Source organism: Triticum aestivum, chromosome 4A (assembly GCF_018294505.1).
Source record: "Triticum aestivum cultivar Chinese Spring chromosome 4A, IWGSC CS RefSeq v2.1, whole genome shotgun sequence".
Taxonomy (NCBI): Eukaryota; Viridiplantae; Streptophyta; class Magnoliopsida; order Poales; family Poaceae; genus Triticum; species Triticum aestivum.
This window is the reverse complement of record NC_057803.1, coordinates 362,636,313-362,649,783: the sequence shown is the minus strand read 5'-3', so window position 1 is coordinate 362,649,783 and position 13,471 is coordinate 362,636,313.

The window sequence follows — 13,471 nt, the reverse complement described above, 5'->3', positions numbered from 1 at the left end:
GATGGCTTTCCTGCTGTCGTATGAGGAGGCCGTCCTTAAGGCCGGGGGCGATGACAAGGTCATGGCCAACTGGCTTCCCATGGCCCTCACTGGCGCACCATGCGCCTGGCTGCACAACCTCCCCGGATCCATGGTGGTGTCCTGGGAGGAGTTGCGCGGCCTCTTTGTTGCGCGCCACGCGACACCGGTGCCCCACGTGGTTGCAACCCTCCTCGGCGGCTCACAAGCACCACTCTCAGATCGTCACGTCAAGCCGTTCTTTCGCCAGCTTGGCGCTGCTTCCAAGCGCCCCGGGGCTCCGCTGGCTGGGCCGCCCCCGAGGCCGACCTCACCTTCGACTTAGGGGATCATCCCGCCTCCACCGTCGGCTCGAGTGCGCTCCCAATGCTTTGCACGCCCACCATCTGCCATGTGTCCATCACCAAGACGCTCAGCGACAGCGGTGCCGGCCTCGATGTGCTCTCCGTCAAGGCCTTCGGCCTCCTTCACGTACCGCTCGAGCCGCTCCGTCCTAGCAAGCGTTTCTCAGGGGTTGGCGGAGGCTCCGCCCGCTCACTGGGGCAGATCCGCCTCCCCGTGACCTTTGGCACACGCGACAACTACCGTACCGAGCTCATCGACTTCGACATCGCCCACATCGGCCTCTGGTACAACACCATCCTCGGTTACCCGGCTCTGGCCCAGTTCATGGCAGCAACCCATCCGGCTTACAACCTCATGAAGATGTCGAGGAGCGAGGGTGTCCTCACCATCAAGGGGGACTCCAAGGAAGCCTTGATGACGCTCAAGCTCACCCTCAAGACAGCCGCAACATCACAGCCCTCCGACTAGGATGCCTCCAAGGCCGAGGGAGCCGCACCAACCAAAAAGAAGCATTTTTTCACTCAGGACAAGGCAAAAACCAAGCGAGTGCCAGTCGAGGAGGACGGGTCCTCAGGGGCAACCTTTACCATAGGCGTCAACCTCAAGTCTGGTCAGGAGGAGGCGTTGGTGAAGTTCTTACGCGTGAACAAGGAAATGTTCGCTTGGGAGCCTGATCAGCTAGTGGGGGTCCCAAGAGAGGTGATAGAGCACCACCTGAAGGTGTGCCCCAATGTACGCCCCGTGAAGCAGAAGGCGAGGCGGCAGTCCACGGAGAAGCAAGCTTTCATCATCCAAGAAACCCGCAAGCTGGAGGCTGCGGGTGTCATTCGCGAGGTTCGGTACCCCGAGTGGCTAGCAAACCCCGTCGTCGTCCCCAAGAAAGGCTGGAAGTAGTGGATGTGCGTCGACTTCACCAACCTCAACAAGGCCTGCCCCCAAGATCCGTTCCCGCTTCCACGCATTGACCAGATCATCGACTCCATTGCTGAGCGCAACTTGCTGTGCTTCCTGGATGCGTTCTCAGGGTATCACCAGATAAAGATGGCGATAGAAGATGTGGAGAAGACGGCCTTCCTAACCCCGCGTGGGGTATACTTCTACACTTGCATGTCTTTCAGACCGCGCAACGCAGGCGCAACCTTCCAGCGCCTCATGCACATCGCCTTGGGTCGGCAGCTCGGGAGGAATGGTGAAGCCTACATCAACGACATCATGGTGAAGTCTAGGGAGGCGAGGACCTTGATCCAAGACCCGGAGGAGACCTTTGAAAGCCTCCGCCAGGTGGACTTGCGGCTCAACCCGGAGAAGTGCATATTTGGTGTCCCTTCCGGCAAGCTACTGGGCTTCCTTGTGTCCCACAGGGGGATCGAGGCCAACCCAGAGAAGGTCAAGGCCATTGAAGACATGAGTCCACCGCAAACCCTCAATGAAATGCAAAAGCTTGCTGGACAGGTGACTGTGTTGGGACGCTGTATTTCCAAGCTAGGAGAGCGTGCCCTGCCCTTCTTCAAGCTGATGAAGAAGAAGGGCCCATACGAGTGGACCCCGGAGGCCGACCGAGCATTTCAATACCTCAAGAGATACATGACTAGCCCCCCCAGTGATGGTGGCACCGCGACCTCTCGAGCCCCTAGTGCTCTATCTTCCCGCCACTCCCTACTCCACCAGTGCGGCTTTAGTGGTAGTTCGGGAAGAACACCAAGCCAAGGGCGCATAGCGCCGAGCTACACCTCCAGCAGAGAGGACACAAGACCAGGAGGGCGCCACAAGGGCCGCCGCAACAACAATAGAAGAGCAAGCTCAGCAGGGTGACGCTCCTGAACCCGCAAAGGCCTCGACAAATGATCAAGCATTGGGGGCTCCACCACCTCAGGAGGTACCACAACTCCCGGAAGATGCACGCCTCATCAGCGCACCTACCCTCATCGAGCACCCGGTATACTTCGTCAGCACGGTGTTGTGGGACGCAAGAGCATGGTACCCCATGCCTCAGAAGCTCCTGCTCGTGCTCCTGGTGGCCTCACAATAGCTGCAGCACTACTTTCAAGGCCACCCCTTCAAAGTCGTCTCGGCCTACCCACTGGAGAGGGTGCTCAGGAGCCCCAACTCTGCTGGAAGGGTTGCTGAGTGGAACATCGAGTTGCAAGCATTCCCGTTGGAGTTCAGCACTACCAGGGTCATCAAGGGAGCAACACTCGTTGATTTCATGGCAGAATGGACAGACGCCCCGAAGCTTGAAGTAGGCGAAGATCGGTCCCTCTCACCGGGAAGTGAGGCGCCTGACGGCTGGGTCATGTATTTCAATGGTGCCTTCGCACACCAGGGTGTGGGGGCTGGAGCGGTGCTCATCTCACCCACTCAGGACAAGCTCTACTACGCTGTGTAGCTATGCTTTCAGTAGGGTGAGAAGGCTCCAACGACAACGCAGAATACGAGGGCCTCATAGCTGGCCTGAAAGTTGCGACAACTCTGGGGGTGAAGCGCCTCACTGTTAGGGGTGACTCGCAGCTCCTCGTTAACTTCTCCAACAAGGTGTATGAGCCGAAGGACGGGCACATGGAAGAATACCTCGCGGAGGTGCGCAAGATGGAGAAGAAATTCTTGGGCCTGGAGTTGTAGCACGTGCCCCGTGGCACCAACAAGGAAGCTGACGACATCACCAGAAGAGCATCCAAGCGACAGCCCCAAGAGCCTGGCGTCTTCGAGGAGCGACTCTTCAAGCCATGATCAACACCACCGCTTTCGAGAATAGCTCAGCCTCGGGAGGAACTCCCGCAGCCGCCTACCACAGGAGCCCCGGCCTGTGGCCCGAACTCGGGAGCGTGCCTACTCTTGGCACTCAAGCCCCAGGAGGTATGCTGGACCAAGGAATTCAAGGAATACCTGACGCAAGGGACGTTGCCGGGGAAGGAGGAGGACGCGGAGTGCGAGGCCCAACAAACCACAACATACTGCATCTAGGACGGCGAGTTATACAGGAAGCGGCCAAATGACGTTTCACTATGTTATATCTCCAGGGAACAGGGGAAAGAGCTGATAGCCGACATACATGGCGGGGACTGCGGGCACCATTCGTCGTCATGAACCCTCGTCGGCAAGGCATTCTGCAGCGGATTCTACTGGCCTATGATACTCAACGACGCAGCTGAGCTGGTGAAGTCCTGCGAGGCCTGCCAATTACACGCCAAGCAGATCCATCAGCCAGCTCAGGGCCTCCAGACCATTCCCTCTCATGGCCGTTCGCAGTGTGGGGGCTAGATATCCTGGGCCCGTTCCCTCGGGCGCCTAGGGGCTATCGATACCTCTACATCACCATCGACAAGTTCACTAAGTGGGCAGAGGTTGAAGCCGTCTGCACCATCCCAGCTGGCTCTGCGGTCAAGTTCATCAAGGGCCTCATGAGTTGTTTTGGGGTCCCCAACCGCATCATCACCGATAATGGCTCACAGTTCACTAGTAATCTCTTCAAGTCATATTGTGCTAACCTTGGAATGGAGATCTGCTATGCTTCAGTAGCGCACCCCAGGAGCAATGGCCAAGCCGTACGTGCCAATGCAGAGGTCCTGAGAGGCCTCAAGACCAGGACCTCCAAGAAGAAGCTCGAGGCCCGCGGCAGGGGCTGGCACGATGAGCTGCTATCCGTGCTGTGGTCCATCCACACCACCACCACCAAGCCGACGGGCGAGAACCCGTTCTTCCTCGTCTATGGAGCAGAAGCAGTCCTCCCTCACGAGGTCAGACATCGCTCCGCACGGGTCCTGGCGTTCGATGAAACACAGCAGGACACCAGGCGGGGGATGGACCTCGTGCTGGGGAAGGAACATTGCCGCGAAGCCGGACTACGGGCAGCAAGAGACCAATAGGCGCTGCGACGGTACCACTGTCGCAGCGTCCGCTCCAGGACGCTCGAGGTGGGTGACCTCGTCCTGAGGCAGGTCCTCTCCAGGGAAGGGCGCATAAGCTCTCACCGATGTGGGAGGGCCCATTCAAGTTCGTCCATGTCTCCAGGCCTAGCACCGCGCACCTGGAGATACAGGATGGAGACCCATCTAGAACGCCTGGAACATTCAGCACCTCCAAAAGTTCTACCCATGAAGAAAGGCCCAGCGCCTCTGAAGAAGGCCCGGTGCCTGTGAAGAAAGGCCCAGTGTGTGTGAAGAAGGCCCAGCGCCTGTGAAGATCGCCACCAGTGACACTCTCACATAATAACAAGTGGGGTTGTACATGCCTCGGAGTCTCAGGAGTGTCGCCCTTGTGCCTCGGGGGCTCCCTCCCACGTCTTAGTGGCAGCACTTAGCTCCGCGCTGGTGAGAAGACGTCGAAGACTAGACTAGGTGCCGGATGCGGCTTTTCATTTGCTTTTCGAAGTTGGCTCGCCACTCTTTAATTGAAATTTGCTTTCTGGTGTCTCTTGTTGGTCTCGCCCTTTCACTTTCTGCCTCTGTTTCTGCCTTCGTTTCTTTGGACGGCCTATACTCTCTCGCGCGTTCCTCGTGAGGGGCTAAACAAGTACCTTCGTGAGCTTCCTTCTTCTGTTTTTCGTGAGGTACCCTCGTTCGAGCCCGCAAGCTGGCGCACCTCTCCCTCAATCCATGCCCCTCGGGTACCGCGATGCGAAGCGCTGGGTCAAAGCCAATGACGCCTGCGGCCAAACCTCAGGAGAACGATAAACCTCTTGACGAATTTTTTGTAGTTCCTAAGCGCCTATCAGGTCAAGGAGGCCTCGACAGGCACCAGGAAGCAAGCAAGCGCCTCATGAGGAGGAGGCTACTCCGAGCAAGTCAAGCTATGTTATCCCTACATAAAATGACGATGTTGTGACACAACATAGGAGCAATGAACATAGCATAATGATTGAGATCATAGTTCGATACACGCCCCTCCGGGGCCCATTCTGGTTTCCTTTTGATGCAGGAAGGAAAGGAAGAACAAAATAAAAGCGGCGTCTTCCCAAACATCGGTCCACGGGGGCAGGGTCCTGGCGCCGCCCCGAGCTCAGTCAGACCCCTCCTCGCGCTTCACGGAGGTGCGGCAGCGAGACGACCCACTGCCGCCTTTAAAGCGGGCACGATGGCTGGTCGTAACCACTGCTGCTGGAGCTGTCGCTGGAGGAAGAACTGCCGTAGCTGGACAAGACATGGTCGGCCTCAAGGGCGGGTTCGCCCTCGTCCTCATCACGACCATCGCCAAGGCCGAGCACCTCCACGCCGTCGTTGGCTGATAACCCACAAGTATAGGGGATCGCAACAGTTTTCGAGGGTAGAGTATTCAACCCAAATTTATTGATTCGACACAAGGGGAGCCAAAGAATATTCTCAATTATTAGCAGCTGAGTTTTCAATTCAACCACACCTGGAAACTGAATATCTACAGCAAAGTGTTTAGTAGCAAGTAATATGATAGTAGTGGTAACGGTGGCAAAAGGTAACGGTAGCAAAAGTAATATTTTTGGGTTTTGTAGTGATTGTAACAGTAACAACGGAAAAGTAAATAAGCGAAGAACAATATATGAAAAGTTCGAAAGCATTGGATCGGTGATAGAGAATTATGTCGGATGCGATCTATCATGTAACAGTCATAACCTAGGGTGACACAGAATTAGCTCCAGTTCATCATTGTAATGTAGGCATGTATTCCGAATATAGTCATACGTGCTTATGGAAAAGAACTTGCATGCCATCTTTTGTCCTACCCTCCCGTGGCAGCGGGGTCCTAATGGAAACTAAGGGATATTAAGGCCTCCTTTTAATAGAGTACCGGACCAAAGCATTAACACATAGTGAATACATGAACTCCACAAACTACGGTCGTCACTGGTAAGTATCCCGATTATTGTCACTTCGGGGTTAATGGATCATAACACATAATAGGCGACTATAGACTTGCAAGATAGGATCAAGAACTCTCATATATTGATGAAAACATAATAGGTTCAGATCTGAAATCATGGCACTCGTGCCCTAGTGAGAGGCATTAAGCATAGCAAAGTCATAGCAACATTAATCTCAGAACATAGTGGATACTAGGGATCAAACCCTAACAAAACTAACTCGATTACATGATAAATCTCATCCAACCCATCACCGTCCAGCAAGCCTATGATGGAATTACTCACACACGGCGGTGAGCATCATGAAATTGGTGATGGAGGAAGGTTGATGATGACGATGTCAACAGATTCCCCTCTCCGGAGCCCCGAACGGACTCCAGATCAGCCCTCCCGAGAGAGTTTAGGGCTTGGCGGAGGCTCCGTATTGTAAAACGCGATGAATCATTCTCTCTGATTTTTTTCTCCCCGAAAGTGAATATATGGAGACAAGGTTGACGTTGGTGGAGCATCAGAGGGCCCACGAGGCAGGGGGCGCGCCTAGGGGGGTAGGGCGCGCCCCCACCCTCGTGGACAGGTGGTGGCCCCCCTGACGTGGATCTTTCTTCCAGTATTTTTATATATTCCAAAATAATTCTCCGTGGATTTTCAGGTCATTCCGATAACTTTTATTTCTGCACAAAAATAACACCATGGCAATTCTGCTGAAAACAGTGTCAGTCCGGGTTAGTTCCATTTAAATCATGCAAGTTAGAGTCCAAAATGAGGGCAAAAGTGTTTGGAAAAGTAGATACGATGGAGACGTATCAACTCCCCGAAGCTTAAACCTTTGCTTGTCCTCAAGCAATTCAGTTGATAAACTGAAAGTGATAAAGAAAAACTTTTACAAACTCTGTTTGCTCTTGTTGTTGTAAATATGTAAAGCCAGCATTCATGTTTTCAGCAAACATTATGAACTAACCATATTCACAATAACACTTAGGTCTCATGTTTACTCATATCAATTGTAACGCCCTCGATGCGGCTATATCTCCCACGTGTCGAAGCACAACTTAGAGGCATAACCGCATTGAAAGCAATGTTGCAAGTGAGGTAATCTTCACAACAACCCATGTAATAAATAAGGGAAAATATACATAGTTGGCTTACACTCGCCATGTCACACAAATAGCGTAAATATCATTACAATCATCCAGTTACACTCAAGGTCTGACTACGGAACCAAAATGAAGATAAACCCCAAATGCAACAATGTCCCCGATCGCCCCAACTGGGCACCACTACTAATCGACTGCAAAGGAAACGTAGTATCGTCTTGAGTCCTCATCGAACTCCCACTTGAGCTCAGCTGAATCTCCTGGAGCGGTATCATCGGTCCCTGCATCTGGTTTTGGAAGGAATCTGTGAGTCACAGGGACCCAGCAATCTCACACCCTCGTGATTAAGACTATTTAAGCTTATAGGTAGGTAAAAGGTATGATGTGGAGCTGCAGCTAGCGACTAGCATATATGGTGGCTAACATACGCAAATGAGAGCGAGAAGAGAAGGCAAAGGCACGGTCGAGAAACTATGATCAAGAAGTGATCCTAGAACAACCTACGATCAAGCATAACTCCAACGCCGTGTTCACTTCCCGGACCCCGTAGAGAAGAGACCATCACGGTTACACACGCGGTTGATGCATTTTAATTAAGTTAAGTTTCAGGTTTTCTACAACCGGACATTAACAAATTCCCATCTGCCCATAACCGCAGGCACGGCTTTCGAAAGTTCAAATCCCTGCAGGGGAGTCCTAACTTAGCCCATCACAAGCTCTCATGGTCAACAAAGGATATTCCTTCTCCCAAGACAATCCGATCAGACTCAGAATCCTGGTTACAAGACATCTCGACAATGGTAAAACTAAACCAGCAAAGCCACCCGAATGTGCCGACAAATCCCGATAGGAGCTGCACATATCTCGTTCTCAGGGCACACCGGATTGTCCAAACTTCCGGTAGGCCAGCCCAGAGTTGCCCCTGGTGGCCACCGGCGGCTGACAGCTTGGACCAACACTCAGAGGAGCACTGGCCCGGGGGTTTAAATAAAGATGACCCTTGAGCCCGCGGAACCCAAGGGAAAAAGAGGCTAGGTGGCAAATGGTAAAACCAAGGTTGGGCCATGCTGGAGGAGTTTTATTCAAGGTGAACTGTCAAGGGGTTCCCATTATAACCCAACCGTGTAAGGAACACAAAATCAAGGAACATAACACCCGTATGACGGAAACTAGGGCGGCAAGAGTGGAACAAAACACCAGGCATAAGGATGAGCCTTCCACCCTTTACCAAGTATATAGGTGCATTAATAATAGACAAGGCATAATAATGATATCCCAACAATGAACATGTTCCAACAAGGAACAAACTCCAATCTTCACCTGCAACTAGCAACGCTATAAGAGGGGCTGAGCAAAGCGGTAACATAGCCAAACAATGGTTTGCTAGGACAAGGTGGGTTAGAGGTTTGACATGGCAATATGGGAGGCATGATTAGCACGTGGTAGGTATCATAGCATAGGCATAGTAAAAGAGCGAGCATCTAGCAAGCAAAGATAGAAGTGATTTCGAGGGTATGGTCATCTTTTCTGCAAAGTTCTCCGAGTTGACTTGATCCTCGTAAGCGTACTCAACGGGCTCCTCGATCACGTACTCGTCTCCCGGCTCTACCCAAACAAGAACAACAAGCAAAGAGAGACACAACCAACCATGTGCAATGCACAAGCAACATGATGCAAAACATGGTATGACATGCGGGATGCGGTATGGGATGCATATGCATGATTTGGAAAAGAAAGGTTGAACCTGGCCTCAACTTAGAAAGCCAAGAGTGCCACTGGAAAGGTGAGTTGATTTCGGTCGAAATCGATATAAAGATCACCGGAATCGGATGCACGGTTTGGAAATGACAAGCAAAACAAATATGACACCGGTCTGCGATTAACAGCACGAGGCCATCTAAATGAATCAAGAACAACATGCTACAACACTCTAACATAGCAACAAAATACATGGCAGGGATTCACTCAAGATGCTTGACAAAAGATGAACACCGAGCTATGGCTAATTCACTCAATAGCAGGTTCAAACAAGCATGGCAAAAGTGCAAAAGATTACAGGTTACGGATTAGTGAAATAAACATCAAGTCAGGAATTTAACATCAGGAAGCAATCTTTAGAGCAAGATAACAACATGCTACAGGAACATATCATGGCAAAGCAAGGCATGGCATGAAGCTACTAAAATCATACAACAAAAGTCCCTTACTGACCATAAGCCAAAAGGGATTAGAAACTACAATGGCAACCATGTGAACATAGCAATTATTGTTAACAGATTCAGACTTAGTGAAAAACTGGAACATGGCAAAACAGATAACAAGTAGGCATGTTTACGAGCTCGACGCACTCACCACAAGGCATTGCATGATAAACTAAGCATACACCCAGCAAGTAGAAATGGCATAGAACCTAGACATGGCAAGAACAACAACATAGCATGCACGGATCAATAACAACAAGCTCGACAAAATTGCTAAACATGTTAACAATCTGCCAGGAACATTTTATAGCAAAAGTAGAGCTCGATTGACTCAAGCTAGGGTGCTCCATAAATGCACACAAAGACATGGATGGATAGAGCACCACAATATCTACAAAACATCCTTACTGATCATGCTCAAAAGAGTCACGGATCACTAGGTAGTAACATGAACATATGGCATAAAAATTACAGCAGGAAAAGACTTCGTGAAATTCGAAGTCCCTGAAACCAGCAACATTAAGTAAGCTACTATGCATTCTTGTGCTAGTCACCACAGAGATCACAAAAATACATGGCATACACCCCTGTAAAATGTCATGGCATACTTCAAAACACATGTAGGGCTCAAGTTCATTGCATGCACACATTAATCATGGCAAAAATGACAAAAGTGCATTTGCTGATATGAATCTGAAACTAACATCACATAGCCCTCTTCCAACAGCATTTCGGGCATCAATATGAGCTCAAATGAAAATGATGCAATGCGATGAAATGATGTACTCGTCGAGACGAACATTTCAATATGTTACACGCACGAATCGGAGCCACGGTTGCAGAGTTATGGCATGTCAAAGAATGCATAAAAACTAGGGTTAGGAGGGAAAAAGTCAACCGAGGTGGATCCAGATCCAGATCGGTGCGGATTTCGAGGATCGACGGAGACACTGTTCGCCGGAGTTGGGGTCGAGCTCAGGGTCGCCGAAGGAAGGAGAGGAGGCCGGGGCTCGTCGAGGAGGGGGTGCTCGCCGGAGTTTAGCGGGGCCGGCACCGAGCGCGGTCGCCGGCGGTGAGGGGCGCGTCGAGGTGGAGCTTGCCACGGGTGGGCTCCGGCGGCCGGATCTTGCGGCGGCGAGGCGGAGCGGCGTCGGGGACGAAGAGGCGTCAGGGACAAAGGCGCGGGCGGCGCTGTAGCAATGGGCCGCGGGGGCCGGCTACGGGCTTCCCGGGCCACGGCGGTGGCGGGCCCGTGCTGCCACGTGGCGGGCGCTGAGAGGCGAGGCGAAGTGTCCGGCGGCAGGCGGACGTTTTCCGACCGCGCGGAGGTGCGGGGAGCTAGGTTAGGGGTGGAATGACCTGAAAATTTCGGGGGAGATGCTATTTTATAGGTAGGAGGAGCTAGGAGACTCCAAATGAGGTGCGGTTTTTGGCCACGCGATCGTGATCGAACGATCTAGATGATGGAGTAGGTTTAGGTGGGATTTGGGCCACTTTGGAGGGGTGTTGGGCTGCAACACACACGAGGCCTTTTCGGTCCCTCGGTTAACCGTTGGAGTATCAAACGAAGTCCAAATGGCACGAAACTTGACTGCGGTCTGGGTTGGGTGGGTGGGAAGATCCATTGCCACCTTTGCTCTTCTGCTGATAAGGCTGACGGAACAGAGGAGGAGGCAACCAATACTTTTGCTGCTTAGTCACCACTTGAGTTGAGGAAGAAGGAGTTGCATCTCTGACCCGCTTCTTGGAAGCATCGCACTTGAGTTGAGCAGTCTCTTGTTTTAGTGCCATGTTATAAAACTCATCGTACTTCTAAGGCTCGAAAAGCACGAGAGCAAGTTGAAGATCTTCTCTGAGGCCACCTCTGAACTGATAAATCATGCTCTTCTCATCAGGGACGTCCTGCTTGGCGAAACGAGCAAGCTTCTAGAACATGATGTTATACTGGTAAACAGACAAGCTGCCTTGCTTCAGGTTGCAGAATTCCTCACGCTTGCTCTCAACAACACTCTGAGGAATGTGGTGAGCTTTGAAGTCTTGACGGAATTCATCCCAGGTAATCACACGGCCTCCTCTGGAATCTTTGTATTGCTGAAACCATTCTGCAGCTTGGTCTTTGAGTTGGAACGAGGCAAACTTGACAAAGTCCTCAGGCCTGACGTTGCTGCACTCGAAATGCTTGCAGATATCCACGAGCCAATGATCAACGTCTGTTGCCTCGACACAATTGCTGAAGGTCTTTGGCTGGTTAGCGAGGAACTAGTTGAGTGTAGCAAACTGATTCTGATTGTTGCCATGGCCATGATTCCCTTGGTTGCACTCTTGCAAGAGTTGCATGATCAGCTGCGTGTTTGCATTGGTAGCGGCCATCACAGCTTGCTATGCCTCCAGAGGTGGAGGTGGTGGTGGCGGATCAGGATTCGGAGTCGTACGCGTTGGAGGAGCCATCCTGAAGAGGGTGACATCCGTTAGCATCTTGATAGAAAAATATTCAAGCTGAATCAAATGGATCGAAATTGCAACCTAACAAAATGAACGAATGCATTCCAATCGAACTGGTCACATTTCCATAAATTGAGAAGCCACTTAGATAGAGGTAGAAGAACAAAACAACTAGGTACGGACAGGAACAAATACTTGGTAAGGATTACCCAATCACAAACCAAATATTTGCGGAAGAAATTCTAGAGCTACATGAATTCGCACCTATAAAACTCCCAAACCATTCTCGGTTATGCTATCAGGTGTTGGGGATACAGGGGAAGCATAATATCTCACCCAAAGCTAGCAATTCCTACATCCAGCTGTATCCATCCTTCAACACATAACCAAGAAACCTTCGGAAATCATTTACCTCAACCTTCAAAAAGCATCCGTTATACGAGTTATGGCGATACTCCCGAACTCCCGCCCCAGTACTGGGTGGCGTCGAGGTTATCTCACCAACAACTGCATAAAAGAGATTTTTGATGTCGGCGAAACTCAGGTATTCCAGAATTGCAACGATAAAATTGTGACGACAACACCTTGGAGCTCAAATCCCCGGGACACTGCCACAACCCCTAAATGTCAGGAGGCACCAAGAACAATGTTCTCATCACAAAACCATCGGAACGATTCCAAGATACCCGCGTGATCCTTAATTTTTTTAGTGAAATTTGAGAAGAGAAGAGTCGAAAACTCTATGTCAGGATGCCTCACCAGAGCAACAAAGGGGCTGAGGAGTAAAAAGAATCCTACTCTCCGATATATATAATCCTAAATGACTCAAAACATTTTTCTAGACTCAACAACACCAGCGATTCGATCAAGCAGGGGGCTCCTAAAGTCGGGGAAGGCTCTGATTACCAACTTGTAACGCCCTCGATGCGGCTATATCTCCCACGTGTCGAAGCACGACTTAGAGGCATAACCGCATTGAAAGCAATGTCGCAAGTGAGGTAATCTTCACAAAAACCCATGTAATAAATAAGGGAAAAGATACATAGTTGGCTTGCACTCACCACGTCACACAAATAGCATAAATATCATTACAATCATCCAGTTACACTCAAGGTCCGACTACGGAACCAAAATGAAGATAAACCCCAAATGCAATGTCACATCCCTAGCTTCTGGCATTGCTCTAGGCTAGCTTCATGTGTGCATCATGTCTATATTTTTGAAACTTGAATTGAGGAATATTGGAAGCCTCAAAACCCTAAATAAAAGAGGGGCAAAAACCCTAGAAATCTCATTCATTGCTCCAAAAGGCTCTTCTTAAATGTTTGATAATTTTTGGTAAGGGTTCTGGTCCCAACCAAAATATTGAACATTTTTAAGGATTTATTTTTAGGACTTTGAATTTAAATCATTAGCTATTTGAATTTGAATTATATTCATATAATTAGAATATAATTTCAAATACCCCTGAAATATTTTATGAGCTTCTGGAAAAGTCCATCTAGCAAAATAAAAATATTCAGAGGAGCTTTTGGCATTGT